This window comes from Bacillus rossius, chromosome 1 (assembly GCF_032445375.1).
Source record: "Bacillus rossius redtenbacheri isolate Brsri chromosome 1, Brsri_v3, whole genome shotgun sequence".
NCBI classification, from domain to species: domain Eukaryota; kingdom Metazoa; phylum Arthropoda; class Insecta; order Phasmatodea; family Bacillidae; genus Bacillus; species Bacillus rossius.
The window spans coordinates 158,963,592-158,990,997 of record NC_086330.1 but is presented as its reverse complement, the minus strand read 5'-3'; the positions used below and the strand labels follow the sequence as shown (position 1 = coordinate 158,990,997).

The window sequence follows — 27,406 nt, the reverse complement described above, 5'->3', positions numbered from 1 at the left end:
ACTATTTTTTTCTGGTCAGTAAGTACTATTATTTAAGATCGTGCTCTGGCGTGATTTAAAGATAAATATGTGAAAGGTTTTAAAAATGCAACGATATTATCACAGAGTGCAGCATTGTAGCTGCGTAGGGTTATACCTCGTCAAGGAGGGATGACAAGTTGTTGACCTACGAAACTAACGGCGCCTTGCATAGCGGTAGGTCCGCTTTCACAGTCGTGACTTGAGGCAAATGAAAGTATTCGTCCATTTGATTGAACTGCAAAGTTTTTGCTTCGAGATTTTCCTAGCCTGACTGTGCAAGCCGGCTTCGATCAAATTGAGTTAATAGTTTCCTTTGCCTCGAGTCACGACTGTTGCGAGTGGTGACCATAGGCGTTCCCAGGGGGAGGGTGTTTTGGGGATTAACCCCCCCCCCCCCCCCCGGAACTAAAGACAAGAAAATTGTGAACGCTCATGTCATTCGAAGCTCATTGTCTGAAGTTTCGCACCGAGCAACGAGCGAGATAGTGTCACCGCGCAGCCCAGCTAGTAAACAAACGTAAACAAAGTCTTATCGCAGTGGTTGGTTCGTGACTGATTAAGTTTTAATTCTCGAATCGTGGTGATTGGTCTATTGACTAATCAGTACCATTGAACTTATGTTTTAGTTTTGCTTAGCAGAATTGGGCATTGGGTAGCAATAGTGATTGCAACACTGCGACTTAATTTCGTACAAAACTCCATAAAACTGTTAAAACTCGAAAAAAAAAAATTTGATCGTCATATGAAGTCAGGTGCATTAATTTAAATATTGTTGTATAACATGAAGAATAACGTTGGATTATCGCGAGATGCGGAATTTTAAATAACGGTTACAAACATTGGAAAACTGAAATTTGAGTTTCCCGCCTTAGATAAACGGACCACATTGAGTGAGACGTGGGGTGAAGTTGTGTTTGAGACTGTAGCTCAGTGGCCTCAGCTCAATGCGTATGTTTTCATACTCTGTCGCTCAGTAATCGCTAGATCGTTAAATGGAGCGCACATATTTTTTAACTTCTATGACCGACAGGTTAAAAATGTTGGCCCTGTGATCGTAAGTACATATTCGAACATACATATTAAACATGTTAAATATTCATATGATAGTAAAGTCCACAGCCAATCTTTGGCTCACCTCCGCTAAAAATATTTCTAAATCGCTGCGCGTGAAAGAGAGGTTAGGTTCAAACATTATTTTGAATTCTGTTTTACTCCACTTCAACTGTTAGTGGTTAACACCCTTGATGCTTTCTTTCCCTCTTGTCAAAGACTGGCAACTGACACTGCAGTGTTGATGTTTTCTTCAGCACCCTTCTATGACATTACTGTGTAGTTATCAATACACGCATGAAACGTGTTGTTTGGTCACAGAATTTGTCGTCTGATGTTTATTAAGTGAAAGAAATTGTTATGTACCGTCAGCGTTCCTGCCACGCACAGGCGAAAGTCAGAAAAGGCAAGTGTTGTGCCGAACCACGGGACTGTACATCAGAAAGGACAAGGTGATTACGAAACTCTGATTTAAGGTGGTTTAGTAGGCTACGGGGGGTACCGAGGCTGTCGCTGCAGCAGGTTTTTTTGTGGTCTAGGTAGTCAGATGGACCTAGAGAAACACAGCTTCATTTCTTTTGTGTAACTGCAGGTCCCTAGTGAAACCAGTCATTCAGTTATCAGCGCAGTTTTAATTTAAATGTAACTGAGTGTTTTAAGACGCGCCGTACTGAAGGTCCAATAAAGTTATTAAATGCATGCAAGTGATCGTAATAATGCACACTTCCGTGACATTCTGCCGATATTGAATTACACTTGGTAAATATCTGATGCCAACATGTATGACGAAACACAAAATGCAAGGGAGCTGTTGCGATAAGTAAACAGGAAAAGACCTTAAATATAATAGAAACGACAAGAAAACGAATGAGCCCAAGCATTCAGTAGTTCAACAGTTCTCAGCGCTTCTTTGTGCCCTAGCGACAGACTAAACCTTCACATAGGTCCCCTAAAGAAACGCAAAGCGTGTCGATGACGTCAGCAGACATTACCATTCATCTCCTAGAACTGTTCGCCATATAAGGAGAATTTCACGATGACTTGTTCATACGAGATTTTATTCAAGGAACAACCCTTGCGTATTGTCTTAATCACATACAAACACTCCATATTTATTAATAACTCATACATTAATCGAACCGGGAAACAATTCTACACAAGTTAATATATTATCAGTGCTAAGTAGATTATCCACGAGTTTGCTTTAATGGCACGTTGTGATGTAGACTTAAGCTTGCAACTGAAATACTTCCGTACAGAATAAAATGAACAGCACGTTTTGGCAAGGAAAATAAATAAAATAAACTGAGCAAGTGTATTGAAGTTTCCGTACTAAAACACTCTCTTAGTGGAAGAATTATTCATAAATTCTAAGCAGTTACGCGTGTACGCACAAAAAAAAATCCCTTATGGCACAGCCTACAGGCGTAAGTAGATTTTGAAGTACCCATTTCTTCTGAAAACATTTTGGATACTTAAAAAATTGAAAATTTTAAGAATTTAATTTAGCCTACATAACATCCTATATGTTCGCCAATATTCAAAAAAGATATATTTAACATTTTCTCATATTCCATGCAGCGAAAATACTTTGAATGTTTTTAACTTAATGCATCCAGCATTTAATGTCTTAACGAATATCGTATTATGCCTACTAAGGTAGTTATGCAATTATTTTTGATCTTCAAACACTATTTTTCATCCCTTGCACTTAAACGTGGTCGTATAAATTTATTTTGGACAAATGTTTGTCACATTAAGATGGGTATTAATAAATTTCGAAGAATTTGATACTACGAAAGTATTCTTTTATTTTCTTAAAATTTCAAGCCCTGTTTTTACAGTAATAGTTCGTTTCATCTAAAATTGTTTCAGCCAAGGTTTTAGGTAAAGTTTAGGCATTTTACAATAAACTATAATGGATTCGATAGTATCTTTTTTTTTTATAAAAAGTAATGACATTTGCCTTTTTACCTTTATTTCCACCCCTTGCAGTAATGGACTGTGTGATCAAAATTTGTTTCAGACACAGGTTTTAGGTAAAAATTATAAGATTTACAAAAAAATTTGAACGGATTTGATAGTGTACTTACTAAGCGAGTTGATTTTTTTTAAATTCTACCGCTCATTTTTTTCAACCCTTTGCAGCAATGGTTCGTCTAATTAGACATTGTTTCAGACAAAAGTTTTAGATAAAAATTATAAGATTAATTTGAACAAATTAGATGTGCCAACGAAGAAGTTTTGATTTTTTTTTTGTCCTCCAGCCATTGTTTTTTCAACACCTTGCAGTTATGTTCGGTCGTATCAAAAACTTATTTAGACAAAGATTTTGGTATTACTCCTAATCCTAAGAGTTATAAAACGTTCAAACGGATGTGATACATCCCTAATATGTATTATGGGAGATATAGCAATTTTTCTATTTTTCAAAAAAACCTTTCCATTTCTACCTCTTTGGTCGGATATTGCCCATTAACACAATTATATTTTATGTGATGTTTTGGAAGTGATTTGTGAAAAATTGCGACAGTTATCGTGTCCAAAAATTGTGATATATATATATATAAACTTTTGAGTATACTATGGTTTCAGGGTCTATGGACTATAAAAAGAAAAATTATATAAAAAATTTCCGATAGTTTCACCATGGTAACCTAACGGCTACAGTATGCAGTATTTCTCTGAAATCTACCTAAAACCGTTGAATAGAGTTCAGAATTATCGAAACATTGCCAAGAATAAACTCGGCTTTGGTCTAACATGCCAATATAATTTTTAAAAGGCTCCTAAACCAGTTTTATTTCATTTCTTAAACTAATTTAGTTAAAAGGGGGGGGGGATTATTGCGTTCTTGTGAAACAAATCATAAATCACTAACATTGTAAAAAATTCATGCCTGTTAAGACCACAATGTAAAATCAATGGAGTTGCCTACATTCTTGCTTAACAAAGGGCAAATACTGCGTTAACGCTAAGGAAGTATGCGTTTACACTGTAAAGAAATAGTCGACCATGCTGCAATTCCACGATTATACCTACTTGTTTGTACAGCAGATCCTGTATTTTAAATTACAGGATCACTTAAGAGGTCACCGACTCAATGACCAGAGAATATTATTTGCATAACTGAATAATCCTTTTTTTCCCTGCATAGTAACAGTTTTTTTTTTTTTTTTAAATGGAACACACACCTACAAATTTTATAAGGATTTAATATCACCCATTTTGGCTTCTCAAAAAGTTCTTAGTAGTTTTAAAATGAAACTCATGAATGCAATTGTTTTTATACGTTAGTCAGGAAAAAAACTTTAAAATCTTTCGAAGTGGGACAAAGGTGGCTAAAGCAATTCATATTCTTAATATCGTTACGAACGTGAGAGACCAGACCACGATGCCAGGTTGGAGCTGGCTGGCGGCCCTGCACGCCACTCATCACGTGCCGTCCACTGATGTAGGGCATGCCACGCGCGCCTGGCCGGATTACAAGGGTAGTCGCTACCCCCCCTCCCCCCGCTCCCGGCACGGAGGCCTTCCTCAGCGCTGTTATCTATCGCTGAGCGGCCTTGTGAATTCCGCGGGCTGCTGCGCGGAGTGGCGTGAATGGGCACCACCTTTCACGATGTTTCGGGCGTTGGGTCAGCCCGAGATTACACGACTCGTCACTGCCGCTCTCGTAGGTTCGAGAAGGGCACCCCTGCGGTACTTAAGCAGCGACGCCAGCCTCCGCGGGAGTCCCACGACAGCTCCGAGCGAGTTTAGAGAGTTCGGAGAGTTCGGAGAGTTCCACGAGTGAAGGGAAGTGCGACATCGGCAAAGAGGATGAGAGACCCCCTCGAGAGTGGAGCGACGCGGAGCGACGAGATCGAGAGAGTGCGACTGAGTGGCACGAGACTGTGTGTGAGGACAGGCGCGAGGTAAGGGGCGAACCACTGTAGAGACCCGCTCCAGTGAGGAGTGCAAACTGTGGAACTTGACTTGAGAGTAAACATTTGAAGTGCCAGTGATTGGAAAGCGGTCAATTTTAAGTACAGTTATTTATTAATAATGTAAATATTAGTAGTTAATCAATCTGTAATAAAACTAAAATGGAAAATTTTATTGGGCTATCCCTAACGCACCCAGTTCTCCCCATATAGGTCGTAACAAAATGTATGTCTCTTACGTCAATTATATTTAGTTTTCACAAGAATTATTATTTGAAAAAAGTCATTTCAGTTATATTAGAGGATTTGTAACTATGTTATGCGCAAAGCCTTCGCCTACACCAACCTTTCTGTGGACTGGTGATTCAAATCCAGCAGGTTCTCTGCCTCCGACTTCTCTGCCTCCAATTTAGTTAAATTTAAAACTTTTTTTTTTCGGTAAATGTATAACTAAACAGTAACTTAATCCCAGAAACCAGTAGATAACAGAAACCAATCTAGCAGCCAGTTGAAAACCTTCGAATAATTCCAATTTATTTGGTGACTGAAATATTTTGAGTTATTTACTGAATAACTTCCGTGGCTGTGACAATAAAGAAATTGATGTCTCCGGGACAATAACAATAGAAAATACAGTTCTCCGGAATGGTTTAAAAAACAAAACAAGAATTGAAATTGAAAAGTCTGACATAGATTTTTATGGGTATGTACATGAGATGTTCCACGGTGGTGAATATGTATTTATTTGGTAGTCAGAGCTTTTAGAATAGAATCGTACCAATGTGTTGTTATGCCCCTGCTATATTACAAAGTATTTGTGAATGTGTATGTCACTGTTTCACCAATTATTGAGACCACAACATCATCTATCACACATATTGCACATGTTGCAGATATGTAACTTCTTTACTTCATTCGCATTGAGATTTGTTTCCATAAAGGTTGTAGACACATGTTTACACAGTTAGATGAAGACAGTAATATTCCTCTAATTTTAAACGGCAGTTGTGCAAAATTTCACCAAGTATCAAAATTCCGTGTTAAGGGACGAGAAAGTGTAATGGGAGTGGTTTACAGGAATAGTATGTAGGCTGTGACATTTCATCAAGCTCGGAATAAAACATCAAATTTGTATTTAAAAAAATGCAAACAAACACAAACTTTTTTTTTGTATTTAAAAAAATGCAAAGAAACACAAACTTTCTATATATTTATGTACTAGATACCCGGTGAACTACTTCGTATCACCTAAAATTAATTTGATTGTAACTCTTCATAAGCGATTATCAATTCTTATCAGCCTACCAACTCTAATTCATTGAGATAGAGAGTTTTAGCCGCATCGTATACAGTTTGGTTTTTTTTTTGGTTATTAAATAAAACTAGTTTGTAATTTAAATGAATTCAATGTATTTTATTTTAATGAAATATATATGCCGTTAACATGCAATGCAAAGTTTTCTGGTAAACTACATTTTTCTTTTTGTTTTTCGTTTGGCTTTCCGACATGCGAACACGCGACATACAGTTGTCCATGCACGAAACACTGACACTCCATATTAATTCCGCAAACTTCCAACGACTGGCCTTGTGATTTTTCGATGGTCATCGCGAAGTCCAGACGCATGGGGAATTGCAGCCGTTTAAAATCGAATGGCTAGTCCGTTGGAATCATCGGGATGCGCAGGATCAAAACATCCTCTCCTTTGTACTTTCCCTTGATAATCGTCGCCTCGAAGACGTTGTTCAAAAGCTTTCTCACAGTCAGTCTCGTTCCATTGCATAGTCGAGGTTGATTGATGTTACGCAACATGATAACTGTGCTGTTTTTTAATTACAAATTGTGAGGTGGTCATCCAGGCAATTCCAGCGAATTTTCAAAAATTCTGTGGGATAGTTGACTACCTCATCCTGGTTGATAACTGAGTCAACCTATTTGAAAGAAAACGACTGTATCGGAATGAAATTTTAATTGGATGCATTGAGATAATTCACATCTTTGTTTTTCGCCGCCAATATGGCTCGTTCGCTCAGCCAATTATGGTTTTTAAAGTTCTGCGCTACGTTCGGAAAAACATGCCGAATGAGCTCCTCCTTCGATTCGGTCTCACAGAAATCAGTGGGAAATGTGATGAATCCGGTCGAGATGTCAACTGTGATTTTCCCTTCACCAGCGCCTCTAGTGACCTCTTGTGGGCCATCGTGCATTCGTCCCAAACGATCAATTTGCATATTTGTAGAATCTTCGACATTGCGCTGTTTTTGACAATGTTGCAAGCTGGTGTCTCGTTGATTTGCAAGTTCAGTGGCAATTTCAAGGCAGAATGTGCAGTTCGTCCACCTTCTAACAAAGTCGCTGCTATTCCAGACGAAGCCAATGCTGGGGCAACTTCATTCTGCGATCGAATCCTCGCCAAAAGCAATGATATTAAGAACTTTTTTCCAGTCTCTCCGGGAGCATCCAGGAGGTAAATTCCACCAGATCCATTGTTCACAGCTTATAATAAAAAGTCGTACAGTCTTTTGTTGTGGATTTAATCGCGTAACATTTGTACGAACTGCTTCAGCCAATGATTTAGTGTCGTATTGTTGTTCTCTTTCTAGCTCGTGGTTGAATGCATTGTGCATTGGACGATTGAGTGATATCATGTCCAAATACGACAATACTTTATTCGCCATCAATAAACACATGTCTTCTTTCATCATCAATGTCTCATTGTGAATTTCTGCAGTCATTTGCTATGTCGGATTTAAAGTTTGGCGACGCAAATGATGTAAAACATCTTTAGACATGTCGTCCTTATATTTGCCCCACAAATCGTTCTGATTCGCAGGGAAACATGTAGATATGATAATCACAAACAATAAGCGGATTTGATGCGGTGACGAAGATGAGCGTATTGTCCCAATGAGAATCGTTCTCTAGCAACTGTAAGAGTTGACATGCCTCACGGTAAGTCGCACACAGATGCTCATTAACTGTTCTCAGTTCTTGAAACAATGTTAGCCACGAACATTCACCAACAACAATCGAAGATAGTAACATTCGTCGTTGTTTGTGTGCCCTGTATAGATGCGACCCAGAGCATCCGAGGCAAATACATTTGGATGACCTTCAACTGGTGTTCCTTGTTTCCAACGCTGAAACGATTTCGATGATGTGTTCCATGTGAAGTAGCGTGGCATTTCAGCATACAGCAGAGTGCGAGTGAAAGCATCTGCTTGACAAACCGAGCAGAAGCTTGTCAATGTTGTCGACGGTGGACATGCCGCTCTGTCCGCTGCGTTCTCTGGATTGAAATACACTCGTCCATTTTTCAGATCAGATGTACTGCCAAATGTACAATCGTAGGGTGTCTTTCGTGATCTCAAACGAAAAGTTGAGCGAAAAGTAGATATACATAAATAGTGTGTGTGTGAGTGTCTCTCTATCCCACTATCTCTATACCTCTCTGCAACTCTCTCTATATCCCTCTTCCTTCCTCTCCCTCACTCTACCCCTTTATAACTCTCTCCCTCCCTCTATCATCCTCTGTCCCACCATTATTATTCAGACTATAGCAAAGAGGAAATACTATAAAATACTTACAGATAACTATCCATACGACTCGCGCGCCACCTTAAATGCTTCTTTAAGGGTTGGTGTTATTGTGTAATCTCACCTAGATAGTGACCGTTCTCGTGATTCGAAGGTCAAGTGTGCAAATTTTCATTGAGATCGGATCAGTGGTTTAGGGATGCATAGAGTACAAACATAGAAACATTCAAAAGTAATTCGAAGTGGCAATTCCCATATAAAATAACCAAATTCCATTTTTTCGATTTTCGGCTGTTCCATTGGGTTTTTTCCTAATTTTTCTCCCCTAAACCATCCCTGTAACGAGGCGAACAAAAAAAATTCCTATCGGTCGGGCGGTTTTCTAGTTTTAGCGAGACTAACGCACAGCATTTGATTTTTATATATAAAGATAAACATATATACTCGTACACCCAATCAAACATTTCGAATATGTTTATAAGATTTATTTTTATTGTAACTAAAGAATAAATGTTTAAGCCAACCTGGCGTAAAACAACCAAACCTACGGATGGGGCTGTGTATATTAATTATAACACTTACTTAAACAATAACACGAAATAATATAATTTTCTTGAACTAAAGTGTTAAAATGTAATAAGTCATATAAGAAATTGTAAAATTTTATCTAGTAATACACAGGTTTCGATCCTCAGTACTTTCGATCATCAACATATAATACCACATTAGTAAAGTTTGAAACTTAATGTGAAATACTGTTTTATTAATGCAGTACTGCTACAATTATAACGTAATTTTAAAGTTGCTATTATTTATTTGGCACTAAATGACCTAAGGAAGTTTAACCAATTTTAATTTCAAAAACGACTTCGAGCAGTTAGCAACATCGTAATTGATGCAACCCAACATTGAACGAACTTTATCAGCCATAATAATTAACTAAAACGAGAGAAAACTAGGGAAAAAACGTATATCTAAAAAAAGCTAAACAACCTTGTCACAAATACCCTTAACACTAAGATCAGGATCTGCCGCTAGAATGCGCTGCACAAAGTGTCTCCCGTTTTTTGACGACTTTCTTTTGTTCTACTACAATATTTAGTATTGGTATGAAAAAAATTATCCCTTTCGGCACAACTTACAGGCGCAGGTAGATATAGAAGTTGCTTTTTTTTAGGATGTGCTGGAAACTTCTGGAACATACTAAAATCTTATGTACCAAATATCTGTATGTTCTTCATATTCCAAAAGCATCGATAAAATTATTTTACACATTACACACTGCCAAAATGTTCCAAATGTTTCTAGTCGATGTATCCAGCATTTTCGCAGACTTGCTAGAATATTCTCTATAAGAATGACAAGGCCACGCACTCGAAATTGGCCTGGAAGCTGGCGCAGGTAGTTAAAATATACCTATTTACTCCCATAAGGTACGCATTAAAAAAATATGTCCCCCCCTCCCCCGCACTAAGAGTAGCAGATAAAAATGTTTTGGAAACACGAAGAAGATTTACAAAAAGGTTAAACAAATTTGATTGGCAACGGAGTTATTAACTTTTTGTCCTACAGACCTTATTTTTTTTTATTTCTTGTCGTAATGGTTCATGATATCAAAAATTGTTTTGAATAATATTATAGACGATAATCTGTAAAATTATCATAGTTTAAAACGACGAATTTCAATCATATCTCCCTACTTTATATATATATATATATATATATATATATATATATATATACATATACATAGGGCCTCAAAAACATATATAACACTATATTTAATCACTTGCAGTATTGAATTAATGTATAGACATTATTTTGCCCAAAAGTTAATTATTCAGAATGTTTACGTAAGTCTGAACAGATTTGATTACAAGGGGGTTATGCATTTTTTGTCCAACCCCTGTTTTTTTACCCCTTGCAGCAATTGTTTGTATCAAAAATTGTTTCAAACATAATATTTAGATAGTTTTTATAAGATAAACATACAATTTGAACGGATTTGATAGTGTGCCTACTAAGAGTGTTATAAATTTGTTGTCCTTCAACCCTTGGGTTTTTTGCACCCTGCAGTTATGGTTGGTTGTATCAAAATTTGATTTAGACTCAAGTTTTAGGTTTTAGGTACTCTTACGGGACAATAAACTCAAACGGATACGATACTTGTCAGTGATATTTGTTTCCCCGCCAGCAATATAACCCGTAGTACAGGGCCGTAGCCGGGATGTTGTGGAGGAGGTGGTCCAGAATACCCATTGTATCATTTTGCACGAGTAAGTATTCTTAAATATGGAATTTTGAAACAGAAAATTGGTTTTCACACTAAAATCTCAGGGAATAGTAGACTTTTGTACACCAACGTTTACACATAGAATTTTTAAGCAATGATTTTGCTTGAGAAAAGATAACTTGTCAACTTATTCTTCGTTTATTTTTATTTAATTGTTTTAATACCTTTATCTTAAGTCGGTTGTTTGATTTCGTTAAGACAAGTCACACACACACATATTATATATTATATATAAGTGTGTGTTAATAAATCCATGAAACACACTTGTCAAGTTTGTATGAAAGAAATACTTACACATGTGCAAACTGGCATGAAATATAAACTGTACGTGGAAACGATTCCTACGTTTCTGTGTATGAGGGCTGTACCTAATATAGAGGAAATGCACTGATGTTGCCCACTATTCCACCTGCACGTAGTTGGAAAGTTAATTTATTATTTGAAACACTCCGCCAAGAAGCACCGTTCGTTAGGTGACCGTCCCCCGGAGGTGACCTAGCTGTAATAACGGCAGTCCATTGTTTCCGACTCAACTCCTTCCGCAGCACTGTCCTGAAGACGCGGCACCATAACACAGCACCGACCGTTCCTCTATTCTTCCACGTGACCAGCACTTGGCGTGCGTGTGACCCTCTTATTCCTTCCGCATACACTTTCCTTATTTACTTTTGTGGTCTGCTTTTTTAGATGCGAGGGAATACGACTGAAAGCGAGCGACTGTTAGATTAATTTAGTTTCGTGGCGTGAGCCGACTTTTTATTAAGGGTTTAGGAATGGCACCTACAGTGTCCGACTGAAACCAACCTCGGCGCTGTAACTGTCGTCACTGCGGACTACCGTAAAGATAAGTTCACAATTAAAAAACATAAGCGAGTGCACAGCCGGTTATGCGCACGACTGTGCACACAACTTATGCGAAATCGGTTCATAATTGAAATCTTAAATTGTAAATTTTCAGCCAATGAATTTTGCGAGGTATCCGACATCTGTTGGCGGTGTAACTATATTAACTAGCAAATTATTATCCCGTGACATCTGACAATAAATTTGGGAGCACAGTTTTTCAACATATTAATAAATATGGGTTATATTAAATGTTATAACTACGACACATTATTTTAATTTACATTTGTTGGTAGTAACTTATGAGTAATATCATTAATGTTTATTGCAGTAATTACATTGAAATCTCTCGACAATTTCTAGCCACAATATGATTAATAAGTATAAACAGTTCCCTAGCCCCGCCAAAATGGCTTCCTACTCTACTCTCATTGGTTGTTGCGCCATGCGTCCACAACATAAATATATTAATTTCCCTTCTATGTTATTTTTCAATCGTTCACCCAGCTTAATATGTGAGAGGCAGAGCCGGTGTCCTCTCTGGGACGACTCAGCTACAGAGACCGTGACGGCTTCAACCAAATTAAATATGAGAATGATGGGGTACACATCGTTTGCCCTACAGGCGTTTGCCCTAAACGTAGGGCAAATGCCTATAGGGCAAACGACTTTAGGGCAAATGCCGTTTAGGGCAAACGCCGGCAAGCACTTATGTTTTGGATTAACGAAACCACACCAACTTTTAGGGCAGACGCCTGTAGGGCAAATGCTTGTAGGGCAAATGACTGTCGAAAAACTTCTTTTAGGGCAAACGCCTTTAGGGCAAATGCCGGAACTTGGTCCGAATGGGATTATCAAACATTTTGTGCAAACGCCTTTAAGGCAAATGCCTGTAGGGAAAACGCCTTTAAGGCAAATGCCTGTAGGGAAAACGCCTGTAGGGCGAATGCCTTTAGGGCAAACGCCTGTAGGGCGAATGACTTTAGGGTAAACGAAGTTTAGGTTATTTTGGGTAATGTAGGTTTATTCAATTATGTATCGATTCAAACGGTGTTCTTGTAGTTTATATTTTCTCCGCAGGTAGCAATACCTCAATAAATGTTTTCCCTCTAAATGCAAAGTTTACAAAACCGTCGCTAGATGGCACTTATGTAAGCCTATATCGAGGTTTGGTGGGAATTCATGTGGTATGAACTTCCTAGATTCACCAACAGATGGTTCCCTGCGCTAAGTTCAATGTTATCGAATATTTTTTCTGTAAAATATTTCGGAACATTAGGTGATGTAAGGTCTTCGACCAAAAAAAATAGTATAATAAAAAAACAGTATTGGCGATTTAACAAAAATATTGCCGGGAAAAGGTTCAACTTTTTTTCCGGGGCTTTGTTTATTTCAATTTCAACTGTCAGACGCGCATTACACTATGATTACTTAAAATATTACGAGCATATAGGTAAATAATGCGAATACTAGCTGTTAAACATTTTCTTTATTAGCATAATAGTACTAATGCGGTTAAACTCCTACATATTGTTCATACTATTTAATTCTGGAATGTATACACAACATACAGCTGAAGTGCACAATGAAGAAGTATTCCAGTTAGTTTTGTTTTGGGTTTTCCATAATTTGCATTTAGTTTGTAATGTTTGTGTTAGATCAATTTGACGTTCAGTTATAAGAGTTGGCCGATAATAGTCATTGGTTGGCATGATTATTAAAATAGGCTATATCCGTAATATAATATATATAAAAATATCTCCATAATGTTTCCCATATTTCCATAGTGGATACCACTTATATTCCAAAAATAAAATAATGAAAATATGTAATGGTATTTCTCAATAATAATGTGACTTTAGTCCACCGCACACAGAACGACTTTCCTTGCGGGATTGTATGCATATTTGTTTGTTCCACAATATTCCTTCCTTCTTCCAAAGTGACTTGTAGTGACGCGATGTAATGTTTACACTTACTTAATAGTTCATTTTCAGGAAGATCACACCCTTTTACATCAGTAACTTGCCCTGATGAGGATCCATAGTCAACATTTGGTTTAGTCGATTGGAGTTCACGCCGTTTTAGTATCAACCGACTATCTTCTTGGTAAGCCAGTTTACGCAGAGTTGTGCCATGTCGAATCTTTTTACGAATGACTTTCTTGTGTATTGAACCAGGGCTCCTGCCTGACATTTTTTTGAAAGGACTCTTCTCCTAAGCTAAACCATTCTTGAATCTTGTCCTGCCATGTAACATTTACGCTGTAAAGAGCCTCGCTGTGTATGTGTGTAGGTAATTTTTATACTTCACTTGTTCCCATAAAACTTATTATGGGTTAAGCTATAGATGGTCTGGGCGAATTAGCAAAATATGCACACTCTCGATGGAAGTATTTTCACCGCATTCTAGAAACATATTAATAAAACGACAGATTCAGTTGGGCACATGTTATATAAAAATTGAAAATAGGCATGAAGGTCACGAAGGCTATTTTAACAGTAACTTTTAAACACTGAAAATGTTTTTATAAATGCATATGTATAATCATCTGCCTTAAATTATTTTAGGGTCATCGTTTTTAGGACGACTAAGTGAAAATTCCAGCAGGCAAGGATAATAAAATTTTGTAAGCTCCTTTTGTTAACTCTTGTTTTTATATATAGCAGCAATATTAAATTAAGTTAATTCGTTTGCTAGTTAACCCCCCCCCCCCCCCCCCCCAACCATGGAAAATATTACAACAACCTCTCTGTTAAAAAATTATTTAAAAAATGCAATCCAGTCACTGAGATTGGCGCACCATCTGTTGTAAGGTTCAATTACCAGCTGCATTCGTAGACTTCAACTTTGGGAAAGCAAACTGTATGTGCTGCCATCTAATTTGTGAATTTTGTACTTTGTACTCATTTGGAGAATGGTTCCAACATTTGTCAACAGGGGCGACACACGTAAGGACATCTATCTTTGAAAAGATTCGTAGGGCAAACGCCTGTAGGGCAAACGACTTTAGGGCAAACGCCGGCAAGCATTAATTTTCGGATTATTGAAAATTCGCAAACTTTTAGGGAAAACGCCTGTTTGGAATGAGGAATGCGAGAATATGCTTCGAAAATGCGTTTAGGGCAAACGCCTGTAGGGCAAACGATGCACTCCCGAATGATGTATGTTTATTGGATTTAATGACTTTGATGTATGTTTATTGGATTTAATGACTTTGCGTCACGGTATTTTCGTATAACATGACGTCTCCAAAATCATCGTGAAAACTTGTGGACACACAAAAATAAAAAAAATAAAAGACCTTATGAATAACTTAAAATAAACTAGCAATTAACTGTGTTAACTTTCAAGTGGGAGGGATAGTCATAATGTATACATTTTTCTCAGTAAGTATTTTAAAATCTGTATTTAAAGGTGTTCCTCTATTACGGTACGAGACACATATTTTATGGATTTTGTAATTTTTGACAATGAAGTGCCTGCTGTTAATATTATTAGTCGTAGACTTTATAAAACCAATTAATGCTAAAACCAATTAATGCTTTATTTAATTCCAAATATAGAAAAAACATCTAACTTAAAGCAATACATTAAATCCACGATAATAAAAGTTAATACATTGTAACTGCTTTCAAACAGATACAAACAAAATTTTTCAACATGTGAAACTCAACGTTTAATTTTCTTTCGGATTCATGATGAACTATTTATTTAATCTGCTAATTACACATCCCGTTCATTAGGAGCAATAATTTAAAAAAGTTATATGTTCCAGTATTAGTACGGGAATAGTACGCCAATACGGCACTGAGGTATAGACCCCAGAGAAGGGGCCACAGAGAATTCCCCCCCCCCCCCCCGCCAACCCAGAAAAAGGAAAATTATATTTATTTTTCTCCTAATTCCTTATAATAGTTTACCGTACTTACTTAGGTATTATTTTACTGCAGGGTTATAGTTAACATGATGTTTTTGAACCACAAATAAAATGTACTAAAAATTTCAATTCTAAATGTACTAAAATTGAATTAGAAATTTTAATTTGGCCCTTCCCTGACCCTCATTATGGATCCGCCCTTGTCATACGGCCGGGCTTTGCGTTCCATTCGGATGCTGGGCGGGACTGGATGACGAGCGCGGCAGTGAAAGTGCTGGGTCCTGTGTGGGCAACGAGTGGGTTGGCAGACATGGCCTTGCGTGGGACCGAGCTGGCACCACGACAAGCAGGCTGCCAACTTCGAACGACTTGATAGCCAAAACCATGGAGTTGGTGTATGTGCTCAAATTCAAGTCAACTGGTTAGAAGCTGGATATCAAAACAAATCGTAGGTGTAAAAGGGCTAATATGCTAGAAGTTTAATCTTGAACAAAACTCGCTATAAAGAATAGTAAAAAAAAATGTGAGTCCTTCAGTACTCGCTAGTGATGTGTAAACATCCCTAACCTCGGTAACGAGTAAATTAACGTGTTTCCATGTTGCAAATAAATTTATAATACGAAACTTGGACACGAAATTTAACGTACATTTTTTTAAAATAATGCAGAGCACGAAAAAAAAAAATACATTTATTGACGCGAATCTCACGTAGTTTCCGCCTCCGCCGCTAGAATTCGCTGCCGAAGCAGCTACGTCGACTATAGAATCGTTCGATTTGCAGAGCGAAAGGTTAAACTATATAATGGAAACGGCTTTGATAAAAACGAAGAAGACTTGAAAAAAATACTAAACACTGGATTTGGACATGATTTTTGACAAGTAATTTTATTAAAAGACTGCCCATTTTGTTGAGATTAATCAAACCGTTAATAATATAAAGTTTTCCTTTGTATTTGTGAACTTTGGTTCGCGCCATCCGCCACTGTGGTTGCTATTCCGTTCGATGTGCTTCGATCCATTCACTAAATTACTCCTAGCAAATTCTGTATACCAACAGCTAAAATGTTTACACAAAAATAAAATAGTACGCACACATCAACTCCCTTTAGTTCTTACCCTCATGGCCAAAACAGAAGCGAGTATTCAAGCTACTAATAAGGCCAGTTCTACAATGGCATGGAAACGGAGATGGATCACCCGAAACATTTCACTATAGCATCTGCTGCTTCCATAAACGGAAGGAAACGTAACAAATAATGTTAACCAATGAGATTGCATTTCAAAATTACGAAATATTAATTTTATTTTTAAAAAAATATTATGCTTCAAAACCATAGCAAGGGCAGAATTTACATAAACAAACATGGCTACCACCGCGCCAAGTACTACTCGGCTTCTATTGGTGGTACGGAGAAACGTAAACGGTAGCATTGCCGAGCTAATCCATACGGGCCTCTGTCTGTCTGCGTGCTATTGTAGGAACTCTGTTCCGTGAGATCGGTCTCCGTTTACATGATCCGTTTCCAAGTCTAAAACGAATTATCAGTACGGAGATATCTCACAACGACTAGTGCAACATCACTAACATCTAGTATGTCCTATACTACAGAAGTTTGCTCCTTCACTGGCATCAAACATCGTAATAAGACAATATGGAATACTTTGGCCAATTAGCATTGGCGAAGCGCGAGACAATTTACTGCATTGCTTTCAAGCTATTTTTAATATTTTACACTCCACGCCGCTAGATACCACGACTATAATCCAATTTTAACGCATTTAAAATGTAGGTACACTCCACGCCGCCAGGTTCGCTGGCATCAATTATTGTCTCGCGTATTTCTTACCAAATTACCATATTGTCCCTATTACAATATTTGCTGGCACCTCACGAGGATTTTTCTGTTAGCTTCCGAGTTCTGAGAGATCTTTTCAAGTCTGATGTTAAGTGGGCCAAGTAGTTAACACATTCTTCTCATTATCAGTGGGGCACTGGGCTTTTTAATTTTATGGAGGTCTTCCCCCGAAAAATTTGAAAAATTAATTATTTTAAAAAAAAAAAGCCAACCTAGAACTTAAATTTTGACAATGGTTTTCCTAATTTATCTTAAGAAATGTTTTTATTCTTTACTGATAAATTATCTTCGGGTCAGTTTGATAAATGCCTACGATCAAATTCCGGTAAAATCGAGTAATTATGTGGCAATAGAATAGTTGAATTTTTTCTATAATGAAATCATGATTTTAAATTTGTATTTACCAGCATTTTAATTTACATGCTAATAAAATTTAATCTTCCTTTCCCAATTAATTGCCATATTTGAAAAATAACACTAGCCTAATAAGCAAAATAAAAATGAAAAACATCAGCGCGGGGCTTAAGCGATTACCCAGCTTGCCCTGCCCTGGAGCCGCGCCTGTTCATGATGGAGATAAATACGGTGAAGCAAGAGTTTAAAAACAACAGTTGAACGCGGGAAAAATCAACGACGGCACATAAACTCACTAATGTTTACAGTGTGCTAGGCGGCACATGATTACTAAAGTGAAGGTATTGTGAATTAACAGAAAAAAAATTAGTATGCTTTATAGTATTTAAGTATACAAAGTATATCTCTGATTTTAAGTTGTATAAATATTTGTCAAGGGTGTATATGTTAATGTTAGTGATGCTGAATGATAGAGCGACGCTCATTGTTGAAGTTTCTAGCGCGGTATCTCCTCTAAGCACAAGGCTATCGTGCATACGACTACTATGAAATTCGACAAATCATTATATGGCGGGAAAATTAAGATTAAGTTGTAATGCAAGGTCCTTCAGTGCTTTCAAGAATCTGTACCGGGCGTTTCATGTTAAACAATTATTCTGAAAAATTCGCGTTTTATCTCTTTTCACTATCCTAAAAATGTAGTTTAAAAAACAAATATCTACGAAAACAGAACTATTAACCCGATCATTACAAGCCCTTATATGGATTGTATTGGCGGTGTTAACGATATGAAGACGTATTGTAAGAATCCATTAAAAATTTAAAAAAAAGTGAGCTAGTCTTTTAGTACTCACGAGAGATGTATAACATCTAAACTCTAATCTAAGCAAATTCAGTGCTCTCATGTTGCAAACACACTTATAATACGAAACTGGAACAAAAAATTTAACGTAGAATTCTTAAAAATAGTGCCCAGCGTGATAAGTATACGCAATTGTGTCTCGAAATACATTTCTTGACGCGAATCATACGTAGTTTCCGCAACCGCCGCTAGAATTCACTGCTGGAGCAGCTACGTTAACTGCAGAATCAGTCGATTTGTATAGCCAAGTTTTATACTATATAATGAAAAGACTCCGATAAAAGCGGAAAAGACTTGAAAAATCACTAAACCCAGGCTTTGGGCCTGATTTTTGACAAGGAGTTGTATTAAAATACCGCCCATCTGGTTAAAATTCATTATACTATAAAGTTCCCCTCTGGCTTTGTGAACTTTTGTTCGCGTCATTTGCCACAGATGGCAGCACCGTGGTTGCACATATCCGTTCCATGCGACTTCCTTTCCATACACGAAATTATCCTACCAAATGTCGTATACCGAAGAGCTAAGATGTTACACATACAAAAGGGTAGAAATTACTAGGTACAATATTTTTTGGACTTAATCAAATTCATGCAAAATTATAGACAAAAACAAATGACAGCACGATCCGTGTTGTCGTCCGCCAGTAACAGTTGATCGCTCGATTGTAAGATCTCATAGACGTCGGAAGCACACGAGGTATCGCATTGCCTTATTGTAAAATGTCGGATAATTCAAGCCTCCTCTACACTATACCATATTACTATCCGACAATCTCTACCTCGTAAAAAGCATTGACAATTTAAACCGTGTTAAAATATGCTGCGAATAGCCCTTGTCCACCCCCCTCGCCCTTGGACAGTTATCAAAAAGTGTGACCTTTGGTGATTGGAACACCCATTGTTCGTTCGTATCAAGGGAAGAGCGAATACTCGTGTGCATGGAGAATTGTAAAGGACATTATTATCAGGCGCATAAGAGGAATTTAATTTTGAAAAAAAAAAAGGGGGGGGGTGGAAAAGAACCACTTAGCACGCTGTTTGCTTTCAAATTATTTCCATTTATTGGTGGAAATGACAGATTTGTTAGGATTTCGGGTGAGGGGATATATCCCCCATCCCACCCTGCGTTCGCCCCAGCTTATGACATCACACTTGGCTGCAGTTTCAAGGGCACGAAACCAAGTAAGGGCCTTTGGGCGGTTACGTTTCAATAAAATATAAAAATTAATTTTAAATACAATATTAAATTGAACTTTTTTTACTATTTTAATATTGTTTTGCAAAATCGCAATTTACAGCCGTTCCATAGTAAGCGTCAAATTAGTATGACAATCTCGTAATTTTCAAAGATGCAACAAAATTTACACATAACAGACTAGGTATAATACGAGATTTACAAAATGTATTTATGTGGGGAGTCGAACAAAAGGAATCAGTGACTTTAAGTTATGTAGTACTTACGTAAATTGGTTATGAATAAGAAACAATTCACAAACTATTAAATTAACCTGAATTACCTACATTTTATTACGTAGACTAAAAATAAGGCAATTTAAAACTTTACTTATTTCAGAAGTTAAAATTTTTGACAAAACTCACCGTATAGATTTAGGAATGTGGTAAAATATTGAAAATAATTTCTTCAAGCGAAATTGTAATTATTAAACATATTTTAAATGAACTAACAAAAACTTTAAACCACGTTGCTAAGTGCCAGTAAACTGTATGTCAAGTAAAACGTAATAACAGATGACAATATGAACCTGTCATGAAACGTGATCATATGATTCAAGTTACTGTTAAGTAGAAACGTTGGTTCTTGATGAATAAAGAATGTAGCGCTGCAGAATTCCTGAACGCAACCGAATGGTAGGATAAAAAAAAAAGCTGCGTTACCTGTATAATGGAACGGGATACTCCTCACAGCAGACTCGTTAAGAATGTAGGGTGAACGAGACACTCGCAGGTACACGGCACCGTCACACTTGCTGCAACACAACGCACACTCACGACAACCTGCTTCTTCTGACAGGAGTTGGTTTCGGACGCGGCCTGACCCGGCAATCTCACTCCTTCCCCCTTCCAAAATACACTGGTTGCGTACCTATGCAGCTGATTCGTCCGCCTGTTTGTAACTTCTGCCGCTCGGCAGCGCTAGTGGCCGCCGCCATACCATTAATAATGTCGGTATCCTAACCTAACGTACATTTCTCACGATATCATACATATGTAATATGTACATGTAACCTAATCACCAGTTGAAATCGTTGAAGTACTGACATTTTAGATAAAAAAAAATTTTATTTTCATAAACGTGTCTTTCCTTCAGAATTACCCATCAACATAAAACTTTCAAACAAATACAGAACATACGCTATAAATGGAATTTAATTTCCAACTCCTCGACGTTTTAATTTTAGATAAACGAGGAGGGGGGGGGGGGGGGAAAGAGAGAGAGAGAAACCCAACAGGTTCAAATTTTAAGGTCCCTGTTTTTAATGTTGACTGTTAACAAGCACAGTAAGGACGCCCAAGTCACATGAAATTTTCAGGTGTGGCATAAAGTGTTCGTGCTTCGTACGCTTACTATCATGTCACGTTGCAAGCGGCAATACATGATTACTACGTCGTCTATTTTTCACGTAAATTAATTTGCATGGCTTACTCAGAAGTTGGAGATTGGCCTGTCCATCTTTGATGCACACGTGCAGGGCCGACGAACGGCAATTTCAGGTTTTTAAAATGGGAGGGGGAAAGTAAGGGAATGGGGGGAAAGGGTTGTAAAGGTTGGAAAGGTTGAAAAGGGGGGGGGGGGGGGGGGGGGCAAAATCTCCGGTTACCGGTTGAATTTCGAGATTGTTAATAGGGAAACTTACAAGTAATGCTTTACACACAGATCATATTTACGGTTATGTCCATAGCAGTGGCGTAGCCAGGATTTGTGTATGGGGGGGTGTTAAGAAGCATGGCTTCCCCCCCCCCCCCCCCCGTATTAAAGCCGGGGATCCGGGGGTCCTCCCCCGGGAAAATTTGGATTTTAAGGTTTAAATAGTGCTATTTTAGCAGTTTTCGGTACTTAAATTTGAATATTGTAATGGTAAAAAATTTTATTAATTTAAATATGAAATTTGTTTGAGTGATGAATAAGAAATTAATTAAAGATTTGTGCTAAGGGGGGGGGGGGGAGTTTGAAGCCCTAAAACCCCCCCTGGCTACACCCCTGGTCCACAGTAAAGTTTACATTTTAAAGATTTTTTTATATAGTGGATTTTAAAAAGTTGTACATTAAACAATAGGAATGGGGCCTGACAGTATTAACCCCCCCCCCCCCCCCCCCCGGCTCTTTAACTCTTCATAGCCTAGTACCTACACTTGTACATAAAAAAAAGATCTAATGGGATGTAATAAACAAATAAGTTCACAAATGGAAGGTGATGGGGAGGTAGGAACTCAGTTTCAGAAACTAATTTTTCTCCAAAAACAATTTATCCTGTGGAAGTGGTGATATTGGCATATTTTACGGAACCAACTTTGTACGTAAAGCATTACTTGATAGTTTCCATATTAACAATCTCGAAACTCATGTTTTCACAAGTATTTATAAAACAATAACTTTTATGTTGTTTACACATACTAACTTAACATGTCTAAATCTATGTAAACACAGTACATTTTCATGACTAGTATGCATTGTTGCTATTATTAGGTTACTATATATCTTTTTAATTTTTAAAATCAAAGGAAATTACTGGTGGCTTTTTTTCTTCAAGGTTAAGTTTAAATGTATTCAGATCATTACTACTTGTCAAGGTCACTGAGAGAAACCTAGGGCCTAGAGGAAGATAATTATGTCACCCCCCCCCCCCCTCCACATATTTAATGTACAAATTTTCAAACCCCACAGTTCAAAAAAAAAATTTTATACCAAATACTTGTAATTTTTGTTCAATCACAGTAAACCCAAGAATTAAAAAAAACTTTATGAACTCAATAGGGAGAACTCATGGAGCACTCCCCTTCCCCCTTAAAACCTTCCACAGCACTCTTAATGGCCCTGCTACTTGTTAAAAATACTCAAATTTTCATTGTTCTACAGATTCCTGTAATCACTACTCCAGGAAAATGCTTCAATGGTTCCTTACCTGCAAGACATGGCTTATTTATACCTTCTCTAATACGCCTGGCGTGTGCTGAGTATTAACCGTCTGTAATGACCTTGATGCCAACAAGACGTTAAACCCCAAAAAAAAATACATTTTCCTATCTGTATATTGTTAAAACACCAGCACAATACATTCTGTAATTTATAGCCCACTGGAAAACCAAAGATATCATTTTCATGTTAGTAATTATATTTATATAGGTTATGGCACAGCCTTAAAATTTAATCTTTAAGAAAATTATGTGAAGAAAAAAGAAATTTTGACACCTCAATCAAATAATTTAATCATAAAAATCATTACGTATTTCTATTTTGATCATTTTAGTTGCATATTAAGTAGAATCTAGAGTCTTTGTGTACTCACAAAATAATTAGGAAGATATAATTTTTTTTACAAGTCATTGTCAATAAACCAACGTAAAAAATGACCTATTGAGTTTTTTTAAAAGGGTTTGGCATCAAATCTAAAAAAAAAAAAAAAAAGAACATAAATTTGATATTCTCTATACTTTGGAGAAAACTAAAAAAAAAAAAGGCATCACTTGATGTTCATAAACCCCATCAACCCTATGCTGCCAAGCACCTGAAGCTACAGGATTTCCTGAAAAACACAGACAATACTCAGTAGGCAATTGCTTACACAAAAATAGGACGAAAACATACCTACCATTTTTTCTTTAGTTACGCACCCTTCAAGATAAATATTTACAATGCCTTTTTGAAGAAATGTCTGAAACCAAGCAACAAATGAAGGAACAATTTTCTAAAAATACAGATCTTACAATCATGAAAACATGATTGGCAGATTATTGCCCTTCATTAATAAAATGGGGAATTAAACCCATCTTCATTTGTTGTGTGGTTTTTTTAACACTTACTACAATTAAGTTTTCATACATTTTTACTAACAAGTACATAAAAATTTACGATAAAAAAAGGCTGGTGGTGTTTGTTGTTGAAACACACTTAAGGTAAAGCCAATATCCCAGCAGGGCAAGTGCGACAAACTTGCGGCGGCACGCACCCAGTACATCGATTGTCGTTGCCTGCACAACATTCAATCAGTGCTTATACGTTAAAAAACTTTTTTTTATATTAAAAAGAGACGTTGTTAAGGGAAATAATTATGTAATTCACTACAGTTTTCTGCAACTCATGTCATTATGTGATACAAATTTCTCAGGGCCCAGCATCTTACGTTTTCACGAAAGAAACAAACTCAGAGTGGCAAACTGCAATTAGAAGCTTGCCCATTGACCTCTTGATGAGCCCCGGTACTGGACACACTCGCGCCCCACATAGCCCATTGCGATCTCAAATGCCGACCATTACCCCACACTGCACTATCATGTCGTAACAACTTCATCACTGGGTATGCTGTCAAATCCCCTCACCCATCATTTCCATTACTCATGTTATTTTCTTTCATTTAACGTGCTCACGGACTTTCAGCACCCCTTAATTTTTGGCTCTCAGGCATTTCATGTTCTTGCTTTATTTGTTCAGGATTTGTTACATGGTCATACGCATGGGCGCAGACAATTGCAACCTTAGTGTATTTGGTTTGAGTTTCACGTCAAGCAATCAGTCAGTGGATGCCGCGCAGTCGCTTCAGACCACACTGTCCCATGGCTGTCTGCACAACACCCACAGCCTAGCTTCATTGGTCATACAACTCATTCTTCCTATCACCACGGGAATCAAGGGTATGTAACCCTGGAAATACCATAGCAAGCTGAAACAGGGTGAGCCATTTTGACCAAGACAGCATCTGTAAGTGTCTCTTGTGAACTCCCAATAAAATCTGCTCTTACAAACACCTGTGTCTAATTTTCAGTAGAGTAGCATCCGGGGAGGGGGTAGGGGGAGTTGCAACACCCTGGGGTAACTCTGCCGATAGCCAGTTAATCTACTGCCCACTAGTCCCATGGCGACGTTACATTCCTTAGATTACCTGAGTCTCGACCAACCTATGAACTGGCACATAGGATCGCTCTAATTTTCTAGTTGACACCATCCGCAATCATTCACGGTCATTTCGACATCTATAGACAGGCAGCAGACAACATCTGATAAAGCCTCTTGCATAAATAAATGTATTAAGCAAGTTTGGATTGATTACATAAAATTCACAGACATTAACATTTAGTCAACCGGTACAATTAAGCATAAACATGTGTCGCAGTGTCGTTTGTAGTAGCATGCTTGGACCACACGTTTTATCACAAAGACTGTCGGGTAACATTTCCGCAACTTTTCTTCAGTGAAAATTCTTTCACATCACTCCATGATTTGCCAAACAAATAATTGGCATCTTAAGAGTTTAATTTTATTTAAGCTTTTGATGACAGTTATATAATTTTCTAGGTCCTCAAGCAAATCTTTAAGCCTTCGCTGGTAATGGCATTTTAGGTCAGTTCTGACAATATGAAACCTCAGTTAATGGAGACATTAGTGTATATACATATTGTTTAAGTTTACTTTGCTGTCCATTACATATCTGCTTATTTACTGAAAATTCATTCCCCCCTCCCCAACAGCACCACCGTACCAGCATTTAAAGTGTAGTGACTATCGCCCACTTACCATGCAATAAAAATTTTTCATCTAAAACTTGAGGTTCAGTTTCACATACCATGTTGGTTATTTCATTTTATGAAATTTCTTTTGATGATGTAAGTTTATCTCAATAGCATCTTCTCTTTCTTGCATTTTGAGTTTGGTTCCAAATTTTGTAACCAGATGTTTATTTAATATATTATAAAGACTGTTACCAAATTCAAGAGTGAGGACAGAAGGAAGGCTATGTCAAGCAACAGCTAGGAACATAGACAGAATTAATGTAAAATGCGAGATAATATTTGGCACTACAGTATGTGATGGTGGTGATTCATATTAAAGAACGAGAAAAGAGAACATAAACATACTGTAAATAATCAAAGATCATCGAAGGCATAAAAAAATGTGCTGATGTCGGTAAGATATATTTAGTAATTGTGGTGATGATTTGGTGTGGAGATAAGAAATGCCATTGAAACGCAAAAAAAATTCTAGTTATGACAAAGTCTGAAAAAAATAAAGATTAATGGACATTATAATTGCATAAGGTAATAGTTGACATTTTCCTTCAAAATATAGCTTTAGAATAAAGGTACAGTAGAACCTCGCTAACCAGAATTAACTGGGGCCGGGGCCGATCCGATTTATTGAAAATCAGGGTTATCCCAAGAATGAGCAAAAAAATTATAAAAAGAACATTTATGTACTTACCAAAAATATTTTTAATGGCGTTTAAAAATTATCATCAGCACACTTTCACCTAAAAAGACATAATACATTCTTATACTGTACGCAATATTGGTACAAACTAGTCAGTAGTAAAAAAAGGAGGTGAGCTTGCTGCCTCAGTTTCATGTAGCGCTTACGAGCAGTGCAATCTTGCATCCTCTTTAGCATTAGAGGCTCATTTGGCGATGTTTTGGCTTGACCCTTTGAATAAACCATCAATTTATCTATGTTTGCTACTGCTTCTATACGGGTCATAACCACAGCTGGTTTTTCAACACTGGATCCTCTTCGTCTTTAATTTCTGTAACACTGCATGATGCAATAATTTCTTTCTCTATGATTACTTTATAACCTACCATTTGTCAATGTCTTCTTCATCAACATCTGACCAACCAATATTTTTAAAAATATCTATAAAAAGTTCTTCCACGCTTGTTTTTTGTTCTTCAATCTTGTTTTCAGGCAAGTCACACACATCGGCCACAAGTTTTCCCATGACTATCAAAGTTTCTCTTTCAACCTGGTCCCAAGCTTCTGCAAACATATAAATAACAGTCTTTACATAAAAAATTTCAGCACCTCTACCACATCATGCTCTGCTTCGTCCTTTAGCAGATGACTTAGCATCTGCCTTTTGCACACTTTTTTAATTTTTTCTAGAACTCCTTGGTCCATCGGTTGAACGAGAGAAGTTACATTAGGTGGTAAACTTAACTGTAATACGTAATTTGACTAGTTCAATGACAGATACGAAGGAACACTGTCAAACAACAAAACTGCCTTATTGGGAAAGTCACAGTTCTTCAAATATTTTTTTACTGACAGCACAAAACCCTTGCAAGACCAATGTTTGAAAATGTCACTAACCATCCAAGCTCTTTTTGTGAGCTGTGAATGACGGTCAATGAGTCTTGTTTCACATTTTTCAATGCACTGGGATTTCAGACTTTCCTATTATAAAGTGAGGAGGAATTTTGTGCTTTCCTGATGCATCACTGCAAGCCATTATGGCGAGACAGTCTTTCCCCTTTTTAGACCCTTTCGCTGAATTTCCTAATTTTGAGACTAGCATTTTAGACAGCAACATCCAGTAAAATAAACTGGATCCATCGGCATTGTAAACATGATCTGCAGTCAGTTCTTCCTTTTTTATTAAGTCTTAAAACTCGTTTTATTTTATTTTTCAGCTGCTTCAACATCACCTGACAAGCTTTCTCCAGTGATTGTGAGTTGATGCACACTCCATGCTATTTTTTCCATCTGTCCAACCAGCCCTGCTAGCTGTTAAACTCAGGTCTCCATGGGGCAACTGTTTGTTCAAACCAAAGTCA

General features: G+C 37.3%; 1 protein-coding gene across 2 annotated transcripts in view; it reads right to left on the bottom strand.

The window, feature by feature from the left end:
* LOC134546349 (CD109 antigen-like) overlaps positions 1-20,727 on the bottom strand; it is a 211,467-nt gene extending 190,740 nt beyond the window's left edge. For both annotated transcript variants that reach the window (XM_063389125.1, XM_063389124.1), the window contains exon 1: positions 20,522-20,727. The gene's annotated coding sequence lies outside the window, so the exon portion shown is untranslated. The remainder of the gene's footprint in view (positions 1-20,521) is intronic.
* Between the last annotated feature and the right edge of the window lie 6,679 nt (positions 20,728-27,406).